General features: G+C 35.4%; 1 protein-coding gene across 10 annotated transcripts in view; it reads left to right on the forward strand.

Annotated features, from left to right (window-relative positions):
- The window catches only part of LOC122408608 (phosphatidylcholine:ceramide cholinephosphotransferase 1-like), a 174,426-nt gene that overhangs the window by 150,822 nt on the left and 8,636 nt on the right, over positions 1 to 14,968 (forward strand). The window lies entirely within an intron of this gene.

Below are 14,968 nucleotides of genomic sequence, written 5' to 3' on the forward strand. Positions count from 1 at the left end.
GATGGAAAATTGTATGAATAGGGTATTTTACACCATGTAAAAAAATATATAAAAATGCATGAATATGATAGATTTCGTAAAAAGTAAACGAGAAACGTCAATATTTATTCATAAAAATGCAATGTAAATTTTATAATTCAATTTTAAAAATCGTCTTTTTTCAACTGTTTTTCAAATGTCGAAAACGCCATCCGCCATATTGGATTCCAACGGGACGTCACTCCGATAGTAAACAATCTAGATTCTTATTGTGCGCTCTGTGTTATTTTGAAATTTTACAAGTTATTATGCACGTTTGTGGACTTTTATCATTCATTTGATTAAAATCGCATTATGGAAAACGGTTAGCCCATGGAGAGTTCAAGAGTTTTTGCTCGTATATACCGTCGAATGCTCTAAATTAAAAATCTCAACCTCCTAAGGTTATTATTATTATAGATAAAAACACTACAATAATTGAACGCTAGCGTCGTGAAGAATTCCAGCTTACTCAATGGTTCAAAATGATAGCTTGAGTCGTTCTTTGGGATCTTGCGAAGAGTTCTAGCTTTCAGCACACTCTGAAATTTTTCTATCGTGATTTTTGATAAAAAAAAAATTTCAACCATGAGACGCTGTTATACTCTGACGAGTTCCAGCTTACCCAATGGTTCAAAATGATGGCTAAAGTCTTCTAGTACGATCTTACGAAGAATTCTGACGTCCAGCATTTTCTGCAATTATTCAATGGTCATTTTTGATCAAAAAAATTCCAACGATGAGATGCTGTCATACTCTGAAGAAGTCCAGCTCAGCGAATGGTTCTAAATGATAGCTAGAGTTTTCTAGTATGATCTCACGGAGAGTTCCAGCATCCAGCACTTTCTGCGATAGATCATTCGTCATTTTTGATCGAAAAAAATTTCAACCATGAGACGCTGTTATATTCTGACGAGTATCAGCTTACCCAGTGGTTCTAAATGATAGTTAGAGACTTTCTGTATGATCTTACGAAGAGTTCCAGCTTCCAGCACTTTCTGCGATTGTACGATCGTCATTTTTGATCTAAAAAAAATGTCAATCATGAGATGCTATTATACTCTGACGAGTTCCAGCGTAGCCAATGGTTCTAAATGATAGCTAGAGTCTTCTAGTCAAGAGATGCGGTAGCGGCTCGACGCCAAGTATTAAAAGAAAAAACAGCAGTGCGTAAAGAAAAAGCCAGTGCGAACCCTGCCGCACTCTTATATACGCAAATATGCCAATTTATGACGTAACGGAGTTTTCAAACGGCGCTTGCAGACAAACCATATTATTGAAAAATCTGAAAATTGGTGAGGTTTTTTTTTCGATTTTTCCCTTTTCATATCGATTCAGCCATTCCCAAGATATCTCACTTTAGAGAATTGAAATCGAACGCTTTACGATAATTTCCATTTCTTAAAGACAGAGAGGCGTAAGTTGAATATGTTTACGTTTGGATTTACGTTCTTTGCAGGCCTGGTATACATTTCTCGGCTCTCCTGTCACACAGTACGCTGAAGGCGGCTACCCTCTCTCCTGCGCGTTGCCGAGCGAGAGAGGCAGAGAATGTGCGCACAGCGGGCAATACCAGCTCCTGGTTTACGCATAACATATGGGGCGTTCCACGCCAAGTCGGACACTTTTCAAATTCGCATTTTTTATTTGATTCATTTTCTTTTCTCAAGAAGAATTCCCTCACACGAACTCACTTGATTTATTTCGAATTTTTATCTCAACATTTTTGTCAGGTACGAATTTTTTAAAAATATTGCATTTTTTTTATTTGAATGTATTGTAACAGAACATTCGCGCGACGGCCCGAGCCCGTCGAAACTAACGAAACTCTGCGATCTTTAGATCGCGGACAAAACATCGCGGCGACCACGCTCGTCGTTGTTGACAGGTGGCGGCCATTTTAGGCCGGAGTGGGGCAACCAGCACCGCTCTGAACTTCGCCGCGCTATAGTTTCTAAAATTAATTCTTTTTGTATTTTATTAATTTAAGTCGCCCAGGCACGTAATTACGATCAAAATTACCAGAAAAATAACACGAGTTTAAGAAAAATGATCACAAGTCAAATTAATAATATAAAATCTAATCACAAACAAAAAATGTAAAGATCGACTGCGACGCATGCGCAAGCCGAGCGTTAATGGGTTATAGGACGCGTACGTGACTTTTGGCGATTGTAATTATTTGAATCAGATTAAACAAAGTAACAACGCCAAATCAAAGAAGAAATTAAATAACACCGGTACACAAAAAAAAAGTGGTAAGTACCTAGAACCGGACCCATCAATCTCTGCTGCTTGAAATTCGTAAAGAACAATTTTAGCCGGTTTTTTCCATGGAAGCAAAATTTTGGAGACGTACGAGTTAAATAGACGCTCGGTTTCGGTTTCAGCGCATCAAAATACGAAAGGAGCGTACTCAATCTAGATCAATAAAACTTTTCTTCTACCCATGCTAGCGATTTTGACCCATTTTTAGAGATTTTTGCAGTTACTCAAAATTTTGCGGGTATATCAGCTGATCTGACTCCAGATTCAGATTCAGCGCATCAAATTACATAAAAAAACATCTTCGATTAAGGTTGAAGACAACTTTTATCATGCTTTAAACAGCAATTTTCCGTCATTTTTGCGGTTTTTTGAAATTTACTAAAAATTTTGGACATGTATCAGTCAATCTAACCTTCGATTCAGATTCAGCGTATCAAATTACATTAAAAACAGCCCCGCGTAAGGTCGAAGACAACTTTATCATGTTTTTAACAGCAATTTTCCGCAATTTTAGCAGTTTTTTGGAATTTAGTCAAAATTTTGGGGGTGTATAAGTCAATCTAACCTTCGATTCAGATTCAGCGCGTCAAATTACATGAAAAACACCCCCGCGTAAGGCGAAGAGAACTTTTATTATGCCCTTAACAGCGATTTTCGGCAATTTTCCGCAAAAACATGAAAAGCGGTAGTCCGCGCATCGTACGTTAGCCCGCTCAACCAACGGGCGAGCGTGAATCATGGCAACGGGCCAATACGAGAAGGCGTTACAGAAAGGTGCGCAGAACCGATTGAAAACCGAGATTCTCGGCGCTCGAGAATCTCGTGGTGGGGAACTGGGTATAAGAAGCGCTGCGCGACTCATTCGGCAGTCAGTTCTCCCTGCCTACAAGACCAGCTAAGATCTCTTGAACAGTCTAGATTCTAATCTCTGCTCAAACGATCATAAACTCCTTTTTCCTAAATTTTCCTGGATGCCTGGAATCTCGGAGCGATTCGGTGACGTTTCAATCCCAGAGCTTGTGGTCTGCGTTATCCTTTTCTAATTCACGTAAATTCATTTCTTTTTCTCTCATTTTTATGATTGTAAAGAGCACAGCTGGAATTCTTTTTAATTAATTAAAAATTTTAAATTCACATTTGATGTAAAATTCGTCTGAATTGATCTGGCAAGGAGATCTTACGAAAATTATAATTCAAGAGGCAATATAGACAAAATTTGAGTTATATCGAATCAGAAACGAAAGAAAGAATTTTAAAAGCGAATAATACTCTTGGATTTATTTCCTTTAAAAAAAAGCGACGAAAAAGGATATCGAAAATTAGAATCAGCGAACTATAGCACGAAACGTTGAATCTAGAGTTTTTCAGTTTGAGGCGTGTTACCAAATTAAAGCAAAAGCGATAATTAGACTTTTAAGAAGATTTTCTTTAATCATTTTTTTTTGTACAATTTAATAATCCGAAAATTGAGAAATTAAAAATTATCTCAGACAGAGAATTTGCAACGTTTTCGGGTCTTTCGGGTCTTTTTCTCGCCAGATCCGATTAAACAAAGCAAGACAGTTTAAAAACAAAAAACACGAAATTGTTTTAGAATCAGCGAGCCAAAGCGCAAAATTTCTTTGATTTTGTCAAAATTCGATAAATTATCTGAGTAAAATTGATTATTTTATTTTTTTTACTAAAAATCACGGTTTTTGCGTTTCCTTCATACCTGCTCCTTATTTTTAAGGTTGCTCGAACCGACGCGTGGCGGCGTTCAGGCCGGGTCTGCAAGAACGTTTCGTTACAGTATATAACTTAGTGAAAAATCAATCGAAACTAATGCATCGGGGTTCAAAATTTTTGTTTTGGAATGGCCTTTCGTTTGATAATACGTCTAAGTTTATCAACGAATTGATTCAAGCATTTATATCCGTTTTAAGTCAGAATTTTTTTTGTTCACTGTGTTAGTCCCTCTGGATTTTCTTTATAATCTTTTATAAAAGAAGTTTATTTTTTTGATGAATTTTAAGCCTAGTTTCATCGTAGGAAAATGCTCCGTTCTATTTTTTTATAATTATAATAATAGTTTCGTCTCCAATTACGTGCAAGGCGATTATAAATTGAATAAAATGAATGCATGAAAGGCTAACAATTCGTGATTTGAAAAGCACTTCCATTTAAACATACGTGATGAACTATTGAAAAATTGTTTTCATAGTTTTTTTCGAAAAAAAATATAACGATTTTCTATTTTTATCTGTCAAGAATTCATATCTTAAAACTAAGTTGGATTTCAGCCTAGTTTTTTTTAAGATTTCTTTCGAATTATTTATTTTTTGCTTTTAATTTTATCGGTTGTAACATTTTATTCAACTATCAATTTCTTCATTCAATATTCATCGATATTTAATTTTCTCGAGATAAATTTTTGAAGTTGTTTAAAACGTGGCTCGAACTCGTGTTATGCCTGCCATACGTAGTTATCGGAGCAGTGGCCTGTTGTCCCCAAATATACAGGCATAACTACATGTCCTCAGTAGCGGTCAAGGATTTATGTGTTATTGTTTTCGAGCACTTTGTCGTTCTCATTTTTGACGATTCTTTGATGCTTCAATTTTTTGGCGATTGATGGAACCCAAAAATTGCATAGTGTGATTCCAGCCGGAGATGGTGCGTTAAAGGTGAAACTATTTTCACGATCAGACAAATTCCGTCTGTATAAAATTTGTAAATATAAAAGAAAATGAATATCGGTTTCGCAATACACATGGGGTTGCTTAATTTTTTCCACGACTAAATTTCTTTTATTTCAGCTTTTGGAGGTGGGAAAATCATCATAACAATTTTTTATACACAATGGAACTAATAAATATTATATAATGGTAGTGATTACAGATTTACAAAAATTATAAAAAAAATCGAAGCGACTTTTTCAATATTTTTTTATTCTGAAAAAAGTTATTGAAAAAAAATTTGTTAATAATTGTTCGCGTATGTTTAAGTAAAAGTTTTTCCCAAATCACGAGTTTTAAGACTTTCATGCATTTGCTTTAATTAATTTATGAACGCCTTGTACATAATTGGAGATGAAACTATTATTATAATTATAAAAAAATAGAACGGAGCATTTTCCCACGATGTAACTAGGCTTAAAATTCATCAAAAAGATAAACTTCGTTTATAAAAAATTATAAAGAAAATCCAGGGGGACTAACACAGTGAACAAAAAAAAATTCTGACTTAAAACGGATATAATTGCTTGAATCAATTCGTTGATAATCTTTGACGTATTATCAAACGAAAGGCCATTCCAAAACAAAAAATTTGACCCCCCGATGCATTAGTTTCGATTGATTTTTCACTAAGTTATTGTTCAGAAAAGGGCATAGTTCGCCGTTCTCTCGTGGGAGGCCCTCAGTCGACGGTCGGTCTCTCGCTTGAGCTCGGCGGTGCTGTGCACCTCTGCGCGCGCTCCCCTCTCTCGTGCTTCGCTTGCCGGTAGTTGCCGGCGCCTTCTTCTCTCTCTTCTACTCGTGACGTTGCGCAAGACGCCACGTGCTTCTAACTGTTTTCTTTATTTCTAAAGTTCTCCTCGTGATTACTCTCTAAATTTGTTGAAGTGCCCGGTTTGATTTCGCGATTTACGCCCGCGTTATTGAAGCGTTCTCTTCAATTAAATATCGGTTTTTTCTACCGTGGTTTTCGGTTCTATAACTTCGGAATTATTTCTCTAACGGCTCTATTCGATTACTTCGACGCCATTTTGGCGATCTGTGGAATCTTCGACAAAACCATTGTGACCTCTTCAACGAATAAAACTGTGATATTTTTGCTAAGTTTTTTACACCGAATTCTTTCGTCTCTGAGTGAATTTATTTCTCCTTCAACCGGCCATACAAGTTCATCCACGATTCCCTCTCACAAACCAGGAATTCTTCTCAAAATTTTACAGTTATATACATTCAAATGAAAAAAAATGCAATATTTTTCAAAAATTCGTACCTGATAAAAATGTTGAGATGAAAATTCGAAATAAATCAAGTGAGTTCGTGTGAGGGAGTTCTTCTTGAGAAAAGAAAATGAACGAAATAAAAAATGCGAATTCGAAAAGTGTCCGACTTGGCGTGGAACGCCCCATATATATGAGTAGATCTATTGAATTTCGTCCGATTTCTTGGGAGGGGTATTTCGATTTTGCTCAAACTTGGGTACTTCGAAGTACCTCAAAAACTATTCTTAAATACCAAATTTCAACTTTCTAAGTGCTCAAGGTCACGAGAACGAGCCTTATAAAAGTAAAAAAATGTCCATTTTTTGCCTCGCTTTAAGATGATGGTTCATAAAGACTTTACGTTCAAGTCAAATAATACTGGTTCCATTTCCTTTAGTATACCATCTAGATTATAGAAAAACGTGGTTCAGACGTCCAGATCAAGAGGCCTTTCATTGTGATCAGTTTAAATGAATTGAAAATTTCAATAAAATGACCTTTTTCAAATTGATGCTACAGGCTTATTTCTAGCTTAATTAACTTCTAATATGGCTCATTTTTTTCGTTTTTCATACCTTTCAAGTAAGTTATGGAGAAAATTTGGATCACGTAAAGAAGCCTAAAGAAATATCATTCCAAAGTTGGTCTTTTTCAAAATTTTATGAAAAATCACTGACTTGGACCGTACACCACGGATTTCTATCAACTCCGATGTTCACAAAAATTTAGGTGAGAGTAGTTCTTCTTTATATCCAGAACGACCCGCTTCGAGGAATTTCTTGGCACAAATTTCCATCACTTTCTACAGCCTGGCGAATATGACACAACTCCGAATGCTTTGATATTGAAAACTGTATGATGCAGTGTTTCTGATCTTTTTTTGAGGCTGTTTTACGGAATTTTCAGTATAGTTGTATTGAATCGAACACACATTTACCCTATATACAGCAGTACATTTTTTGATAAATAGAATCATATGCTATACACAGCCTTTTCATATGAATTTTCGTATTCAAAAATACATTATTTAAAGAAAAATATATTTTCAGTTCATTCAAAAAAACTATTTTCAATTATGTTTGACTAGCTTTCAATTTTTATGAATGTCATTTTCAAACCTTGGTTTAATACTTTTTTCTCATCATGTGAAACGTAATCATTTTTCAGCAGTGTATAATACAGTTTGAATTTACTCTCGAATTTACTTTATATGACATATTGAAAGGTGCGTTAATATCTCCTCATTTCTTTGTATGGTAAACAATAACGGTGCAAGGATGAAGGTGTAAGATGATTCGAAGGGTTATGAATAGTGTGAACGTTGGAATTTTAGGTTTTTTTTTGTTAATTTTATAAATAAAAATTGGTTGGATGGATTAAAATGAAACCTTGTACACATCTTTTACACACTCATAAGTACTGGAAAGATTTTGTTTTTAATTTGTTCCGTGGTATTTTTTTGTATAAGGGTTTGTTGAAAAAAGGCACTCCTGGAATCCGTGTTGACAACAAACCTCAAAAATAGAACATCTCAGGACGAAAAACCAAAAAGATTCTTAAAATACATGAGGTATTCCAGTCCAAGTGTGTAAACCCGTGACCCTGACCCACTCGGATTTCTTTGATTTTTTTTACATGCTCACACGAGTCTTAAAAACATCCTCATTATATTTTTAGTGTTCCGAACATCTCTCATTTCTGGTACCATTTAAAAAATTTTAGGCCATCACCCGTAGTGGGCATATTATTTTTTCAGTGTTTTATAAGCTATTAATGTTCTTGAAGTTCCAGAAATTTCTCAAATAGTTCACCTTCAGCCGATACTGAACTATTTTGATACTCAAATTAATTTCGTTGATAATTTTCGAATAGTGCAATACGGATTATAAACTTTAAAATTAGCATAATGCCAACGTGATGCCTGAATAATGCTCCACAACATGATATACCGTCTGGAGTTCTTAATGTTTTTAGGTATAAAAAATTCTATTTGTAATATAATTAATTATAATTATTATGTCAAATTAATTCATGAGAAATAGGTTTTTATCGCAGTTTGCGTGTGCATGAAGGAATGCATGTTACTTAAAGTATATTTTGAACCTGACATACAGCATAAATACTGTAAACAACTAGAGATAAGCACATTTATGGTTTTTCAGTAGTCACCTGCCAAATCATGGAAATCAATGGTTGAAAGACTTTTCATTCAAGAAAGAAAACGTTTTTAAGTAAATACAAAAGTTGCCAAGTACATCGGATTACGAACATGAATATGATTCCATTTTTCAAAAAATGTACTGCTGTTTATATAATAAATATGTGTTCGATTCAATACTGAAAACTCCGTAAAACAGCCTCAAAAAAAGATCAGAAACACTGCATCATACATTTTTCAATATCAAAGGATTCGGAGTTGTGTCATATTCGGCAGGCTGTAGAAAGTGATGGAAGTTCGGGCCAAGAAATTCCTCGAAGCGGGTCGTTCTGGATATAAAGAACGACTCTCACCTAAATTTTTGTTAACATCGGAGTTCATAGAAATCCGTGGGTGTACGGTCAAAATTAGCGATTTTTCATAAAATTTCGAAAAAGACCAACTTTGGAATGATATTTCTCTAGGCTTCTTCACGTGATCCAAATTTTCTCCATAACTTACTTGAAAGGTATGAAAAACGAAAAAAATGAGTAATATTAGAAGTTAATTAAGCCAAAAGTAAGCCTACCCCTGGGGAAAAAAAGATTGGGACAAGTACATTGATGGTTCCTTGTTTTCTGATGATATCACAAAAAATGTAAAAAAAAGAATTCATACAAAAAAAATTTCAACACAATAATTCAGAAAAAAAATTTCAAATCATGAAAAAACATTATATTAAAAAAAAATGGAAATATGTAATTATTTTGTGAAGTGAAAGAAAAATCAAATAAAACGTGAGAAATGAAAAATCGCGCTTGAAAACATTTTGGGAACCGAAGCCTCATCTTATTTTTTAACATTTAAACCAATTGAAATAAATTTCCATTTAAGTGACGTGCAGTATTAAAATTTATGATATCAATTCGAGGACAAGTATTTAATGGCAATTCGGAATATCAAGAGACGCGGTAGCGGCTCGACGCCAAGTATTAAAAGGAAAAACTGCAGCGCAAAAGAAAAGCCAGCACGAGCCCTGCCGCTACTCTTATATACGCGAATATGCCGGTTTTATGACGTCACAGAATTTTCAAACGGCTCTTATACACAAACCATTTTATGAAAGAACCTGAAAATTGGTGATGATTTTTTTTCGATTTTTCCCTTTCCATTGGTCTTTGTTGCAAGTAAATCGGTCCAGTCGATCCTGAGATATGTAACGTTAGTGATTTAAAATCCATCATTTCGGGAACTTTAAATTCTTAGAGACAGATGGGCGTAAGCACGGTCTTACATACAGGTCTGGAAACTCGGCCGGATTTCGAGGGTCTCTTATTGAAGAAATTTTTTTACTACATTGACCGCTAGAGGCGCAGCTATCTTATTGACCACGTTGGCGAGGGACGGTGCGGGGGCAATAGAGGTGTTGAACAAAGACAGCACTATTAACTGCAATCCCAAATCCCACATCTGCCTATATCCGTCACACCTAACCCCAATGATGCTGATTTATTTTTATTTCAAATCTGTTGACAGTACTATTCATTCTTTCTAATATTGTCACGAAGTGATAATTTAATTTAATTTTGAAACGCTTTTTCACAAGAGCTTACTAGTTGAATAGCAATCAATATGCAATAGCGTAAAAAGTTCGAATAAGTTTTTAAATAGATATTTTTTTTGCAATAATTTATTAGCCGATGTTATACGTTAATATTTATGGGTAAATGAATAACAATACACAATCAATTACAGTGAGATCTACTTTATTTATAAAAGATTAGCTGCTTTCTCCATCCCCGCGGTTTAAGTATTAGTCAGTTTTGACAATTTTTTTTTTACAACGAAGTCTTTTTTCAATTTTTGATTTTCCTGGTGAGCATTTTGTCTCATTCGTAGTCTAATATAATAAATAATAGCGTAGGAAAGGATTTCGGAAGCATGTTCTTTACATGGAAAAGTAAAAGTGTACGTATCCAACACTTCATCGAGAGTTAGATCGAAAGCATCAATTCGAGAACAATACTTCGCAAATGTAGCTTCAACATGCCGAATAAGGTTGAAAAAGTGGAGATTAGCGTGTATCAAACTTCCACGTGATTTCATGGAAATCAATTGCGACACCGAAGATGAAAAGTTGGTCTTCATCTTCACGGCTTCTTCACAAGTCATGCATGAGTTGTATTTCTTGAGTACCTGTTTGCACAAGTAGCCTAAAAAGTGTCAACACGCAAAAAGCATTGGTGTGTTATTCAACGTGAATCCCCGGCCCCAGAACAGAATGCGATGAAACTTCATTAAAATTATAGCAACAACAGATTTCTCTTTATAGATCTCTCTGAATATCACAATAGGTGTACGGTTGCAAGCATTTAACGAAGTTTCTCCGTAATATAATCAGTATGATATAACCTGTCGTGAAAAAAATGATCGAGTGATAGAAAGCCATGCTATGTGGGGGTTAGAGCCATGCAAATGAACAATTTTGTTAATAAATTTTGCTTAGAGTGAAGATTGAAAATAAAACCTGTAACATAATAGATTATGCAATCTAAAACAGATGACAGGGCATAATCATGCTGGGACATTGGTTCAAGGATGTCATCCGCTTCCCAATCGTCGTATCGCAATATGCTATCGAGCTTTCTTTGAATTTTTTCGACGTATTCAGCCATCTTTCCTTGTTTTCGACCACCGTTGATCGCTTTCAACTCTCTTATCGATATTAAAGTTGGACATGAACTGGTTGTCACCGAATAGTTGCCGTATTTAGGTGGTTTAATAACGCTATATACTGACAAAAGCTTATAGAGTTGGAGAAAGGTAGGACAATTGGGATGATCATTGGATCCAGCACACTGCCGTACAGTGCCGAAAAATTTCTAAACAAAAAAAATGAAACAAATTAATCCATTGAATATTTTCGTTACTCAATGGCCACGGTATTAGAAAAAGTCCACGATATGAGAAGAGAAATTGCCTCCAAATTATCCTGATTGATTTTTCCATTTAACAGATACTCGAAATTGTATTTTTCAACGAGATATCGGCACATATCCATTGTCGATCGAAGCGTAATCCGTAATGCTCGTGATGTTTGAGGAGTGAGAAATTCTCCCTCAGTGATGTCTCCTTTAATAAAAGCCGATTCCCATTTGTCCAACCATTCTAATGAAGCTTCGAGTACCTGCAAAGTTGAAAATTAATATAAGCAATCAGACGGCATCCTTTCATATATCAGTTTATATGACATGTACAGATTAGACCCTAAAGTTTTTATGGTACCTTGAAATCAGCAGAGTCCGGCTTGAGCGCATTGTTTGGACTTTTACGATTGAGTGCGTCAAACATGTCGTTGCACTGTTTACAAAATGCTATTGTTTGCTCACATCCCTTAAGCTCTTCGTACTTATGTTTCAAATAAAACTCCAATCCTTGAGCAACGGAGTTGCTGAATATCTGCGACAACATTAAAAATAAAAAATGAATGATATACGTAAACATTTTTCAACTTTTTTTTTCATAAACGCACCTGAGTTGCCAGTTTGACGCGCATTTTTGAGGTATTATCCAATTCAATGTGTCTGCTCGTAATTTTTGGACAAACTCGGACATTTGCAGGATGGTTTTTGTCGATATTAAACAAAGTTTCGAAATACCTCCAACGAATGTTTTCGACTGATGAGTTTAACTACAAATTAACGTTAATAATTATTTCTCCACTTTTTAATTAGCTTCGAAAATTTTACGTCGGATATTGGTCAGTGTTTTGTTTTAAATATCAACTAAGAAACCATATCGATTTTGAATAATTTACGGATATGCCATGAAATTTTGAGAAAATTCTAATAAAAAATATAATCCATATCTTACTCTTAGTTCCTTCCTGTTGTACAGTCGATTTCGGATATTTTTTATAACGTGGCAGGTGTCTGAAAAGGCGAATACTTTTCGCTCCGGATCTAAAGGATGAGGAAACCAAGTTTTGGTTTTTTGCTTAGAGCCATCGATGCCCAATGAACCCCACATCTTTGAATTTGTAGCAGCACCATCTGCTATTACTCCATGTATCTTAGCCCCAGTTTGTTCAATGTATGAAATAGCTCTCACGACAATTTTGGCAAGCTCTTCTCCTTTTACGGAATTTTTCGATGCGTACACTGCGATCGGTTGAGTGTATGAATCAGCAAGGGGCTGAAACATTATCACAAGCCCATGTGTAGCCTGTTCGGTCATATCTGTAGACTGATTTTCATTATCTCCCAAATCTATTAATCCCGTGTAGGTTAAATTCTTTGAACAAACTCCTACAGATTTGCGGAGATTTATTTCGTCGATCAGCAATACTCCATGACATTGAAGTGGAGTTTTCGAGGCAAAATGGTGTCTTAAAAGTTTTGCAAAATTTTCATCAAGACCACACTTCGTGTTGATTAACGAAAAGTAACTTCGTACAGTCCTCGTGCACGGGAGTGGTAGAATGTTGTTTCGACGCAAAAATTCATAATATGATGGTGATCGAATGTTCATGAGCATACATAACATGATCCAGTTTTCTGTATAACGATAACCTTTCGCGTCTTTTTTATTTGCCATCGAGACGATTTCTTTCAGAGCTAATCTTTGTGGTTCTGTCATTTCCAATTCGGCACATTTTTTATCTAAAGAGGCTTGTTCTACACTCGCTATCCGCGCTTTTTGTTCTTTCAAGCACCCCAGCATTATTTTGAGTCGATTCTGAGCTTGAATTTTTCGACGATTTTCACGCTTCATTTTTAATCGCATAGCCAGTATCTTTCCTTGATCGACGACGTTCAAAGCTCCTTTTATTCTTCTGATATTCGAAGGATTGTTCAATCGCTTTGTCCGTTGGAGTATATTTTTTCTTGATACCATACAAGAATCGCATCTTTTTTTGATGGATATTACAGGGCAATCTTTGCTTCGCCATTTCATGCCAGCATCCGAATATCCTCCATTGGCTAATATGAGTTGCTTGTTGAGGTCACCAATCCCGTTACAAACGTTCATGTTTTTGAATTTTCGTAGTACATCTGGAAGCTCTTCTTTTTTGTTCAAGACTTTGTCTAATTTTTCTGAGTTGACAGGGATTCCATATACGAAATAGTAAAGGGTTCCATCTTCATCAAGTGTCACATGTTTTTGCGTCACTGGGTAAGGCCGAATGCTATCGCGAAGAATCAGTGTCGTGTATGAGAACACCATGCGGTATCCACCTCCAATAAGTACACGTCGAAAGCTCCATGGGTCTGATACTAATCCCGACATCCCGGTACTTGAGTCCATATCTACTTTTGAAAATTTTATTTTTTTTAATTTAGGTGGATATAGGAGAATTGTAAAATTTCTGGGTTGAAAAAAACTTGTAGGTTTGTCAAAAAGAAGATTCTTGATACGGATGTTTTTGAAATGATGAACAACATCTTTAAATAAAATATTTTTTCTCACCTTTACTGTTTACAAGTGATGGAATCGGGCCAGCGGGTTTACAGATTTGTAATGTTTTACTACAGATTGGCAATGACTCGGTAACTGAAGGCGACAATTCCATATCTGCTTCTAAAAAGTCCAATTTAATAAATCAAAACAGATGCAAATAAATAATTCAGTTTTAGTACCAAACAATCTTTCAGGGCTTCTTCAGATAACCGTTCAATGTTATTACATATTGGTAAATAGAATAAATTTAATTATATGTTGTCAGTGTCACAGATCTGAATTATGAATAGTATCATAAATTCTTTCATCAAAGGTTTATATGGTGTTGATTAGGAGGATTATATGGTTGCTAATATGGTGTTGATAATGTCTCGAAAGAATTTTATTTCTTACCTTCAAGGTTAATGAACGATTGTACTGTGCCAGTAATAGGTTCGCAGATCGACAATGATGTAGTTACAACTGAAGTCGGTGAATCTATTCCTGCAACTACGATTGAAACATTGTACATATTGGTCTTGTGAGTCAGGATAGAAATTTAAGTCAATCTATAATTTAATGGTATATTCACTACTAGATGACATACTTTTTATGTCAGAAGTGGGAAGTGAAGTATTGACAACTTTTATACATCCGTCGGCACTGTTTGAAGCAAGATTTTCTAAATCAACATCATCCGTGGCATTACTTGCGAGAAGTGAATGTGACTGTGTCATGAGTACTTCTTTCGTAGATTCGCTCATTGTCTCTATACTTATTTTATCGCCTGACCACTGGCAATTGAATTCTATGGGCACAGCAGTATCACTTAGTCGTGGCCGCTTGTATTGAACCTTTGAAGAAATGAAAATATATGATGTGAAAATAAATGTGTTTAATCTTTTATAAACTGTTTTCAGTGTACTTACTCGTGCGATTATTCGACCATTCTCATCCTGTTTCTTCCATTCATGACATATGTCGGCGGAATTGAAATGTTTAGCACAAACACGATCCGAAGAACTTAATTTCACTATACCGGGGATCGCGTTTTCCCACTGTATCCGTCTCTCTGGGTCTTTTGGCACGCAAAATAATGAGTGCTTCGCCGTTTCTACTCTGCTGCCGGT

Source organism: Venturia canescens, chromosome 3 (genome assembly GCF_019457755.1).
Source record: "Venturia canescens isolate UGA chromosome 3, ASM1945775v1, whole genome shotgun sequence".
In the NCBI taxonomy this organism is placed as follows: domain Eukaryota; kingdom Metazoa; phylum Arthropoda; class Insecta; order Hymenoptera; family Ichneumonidae; genus Venturia; species Venturia canescens.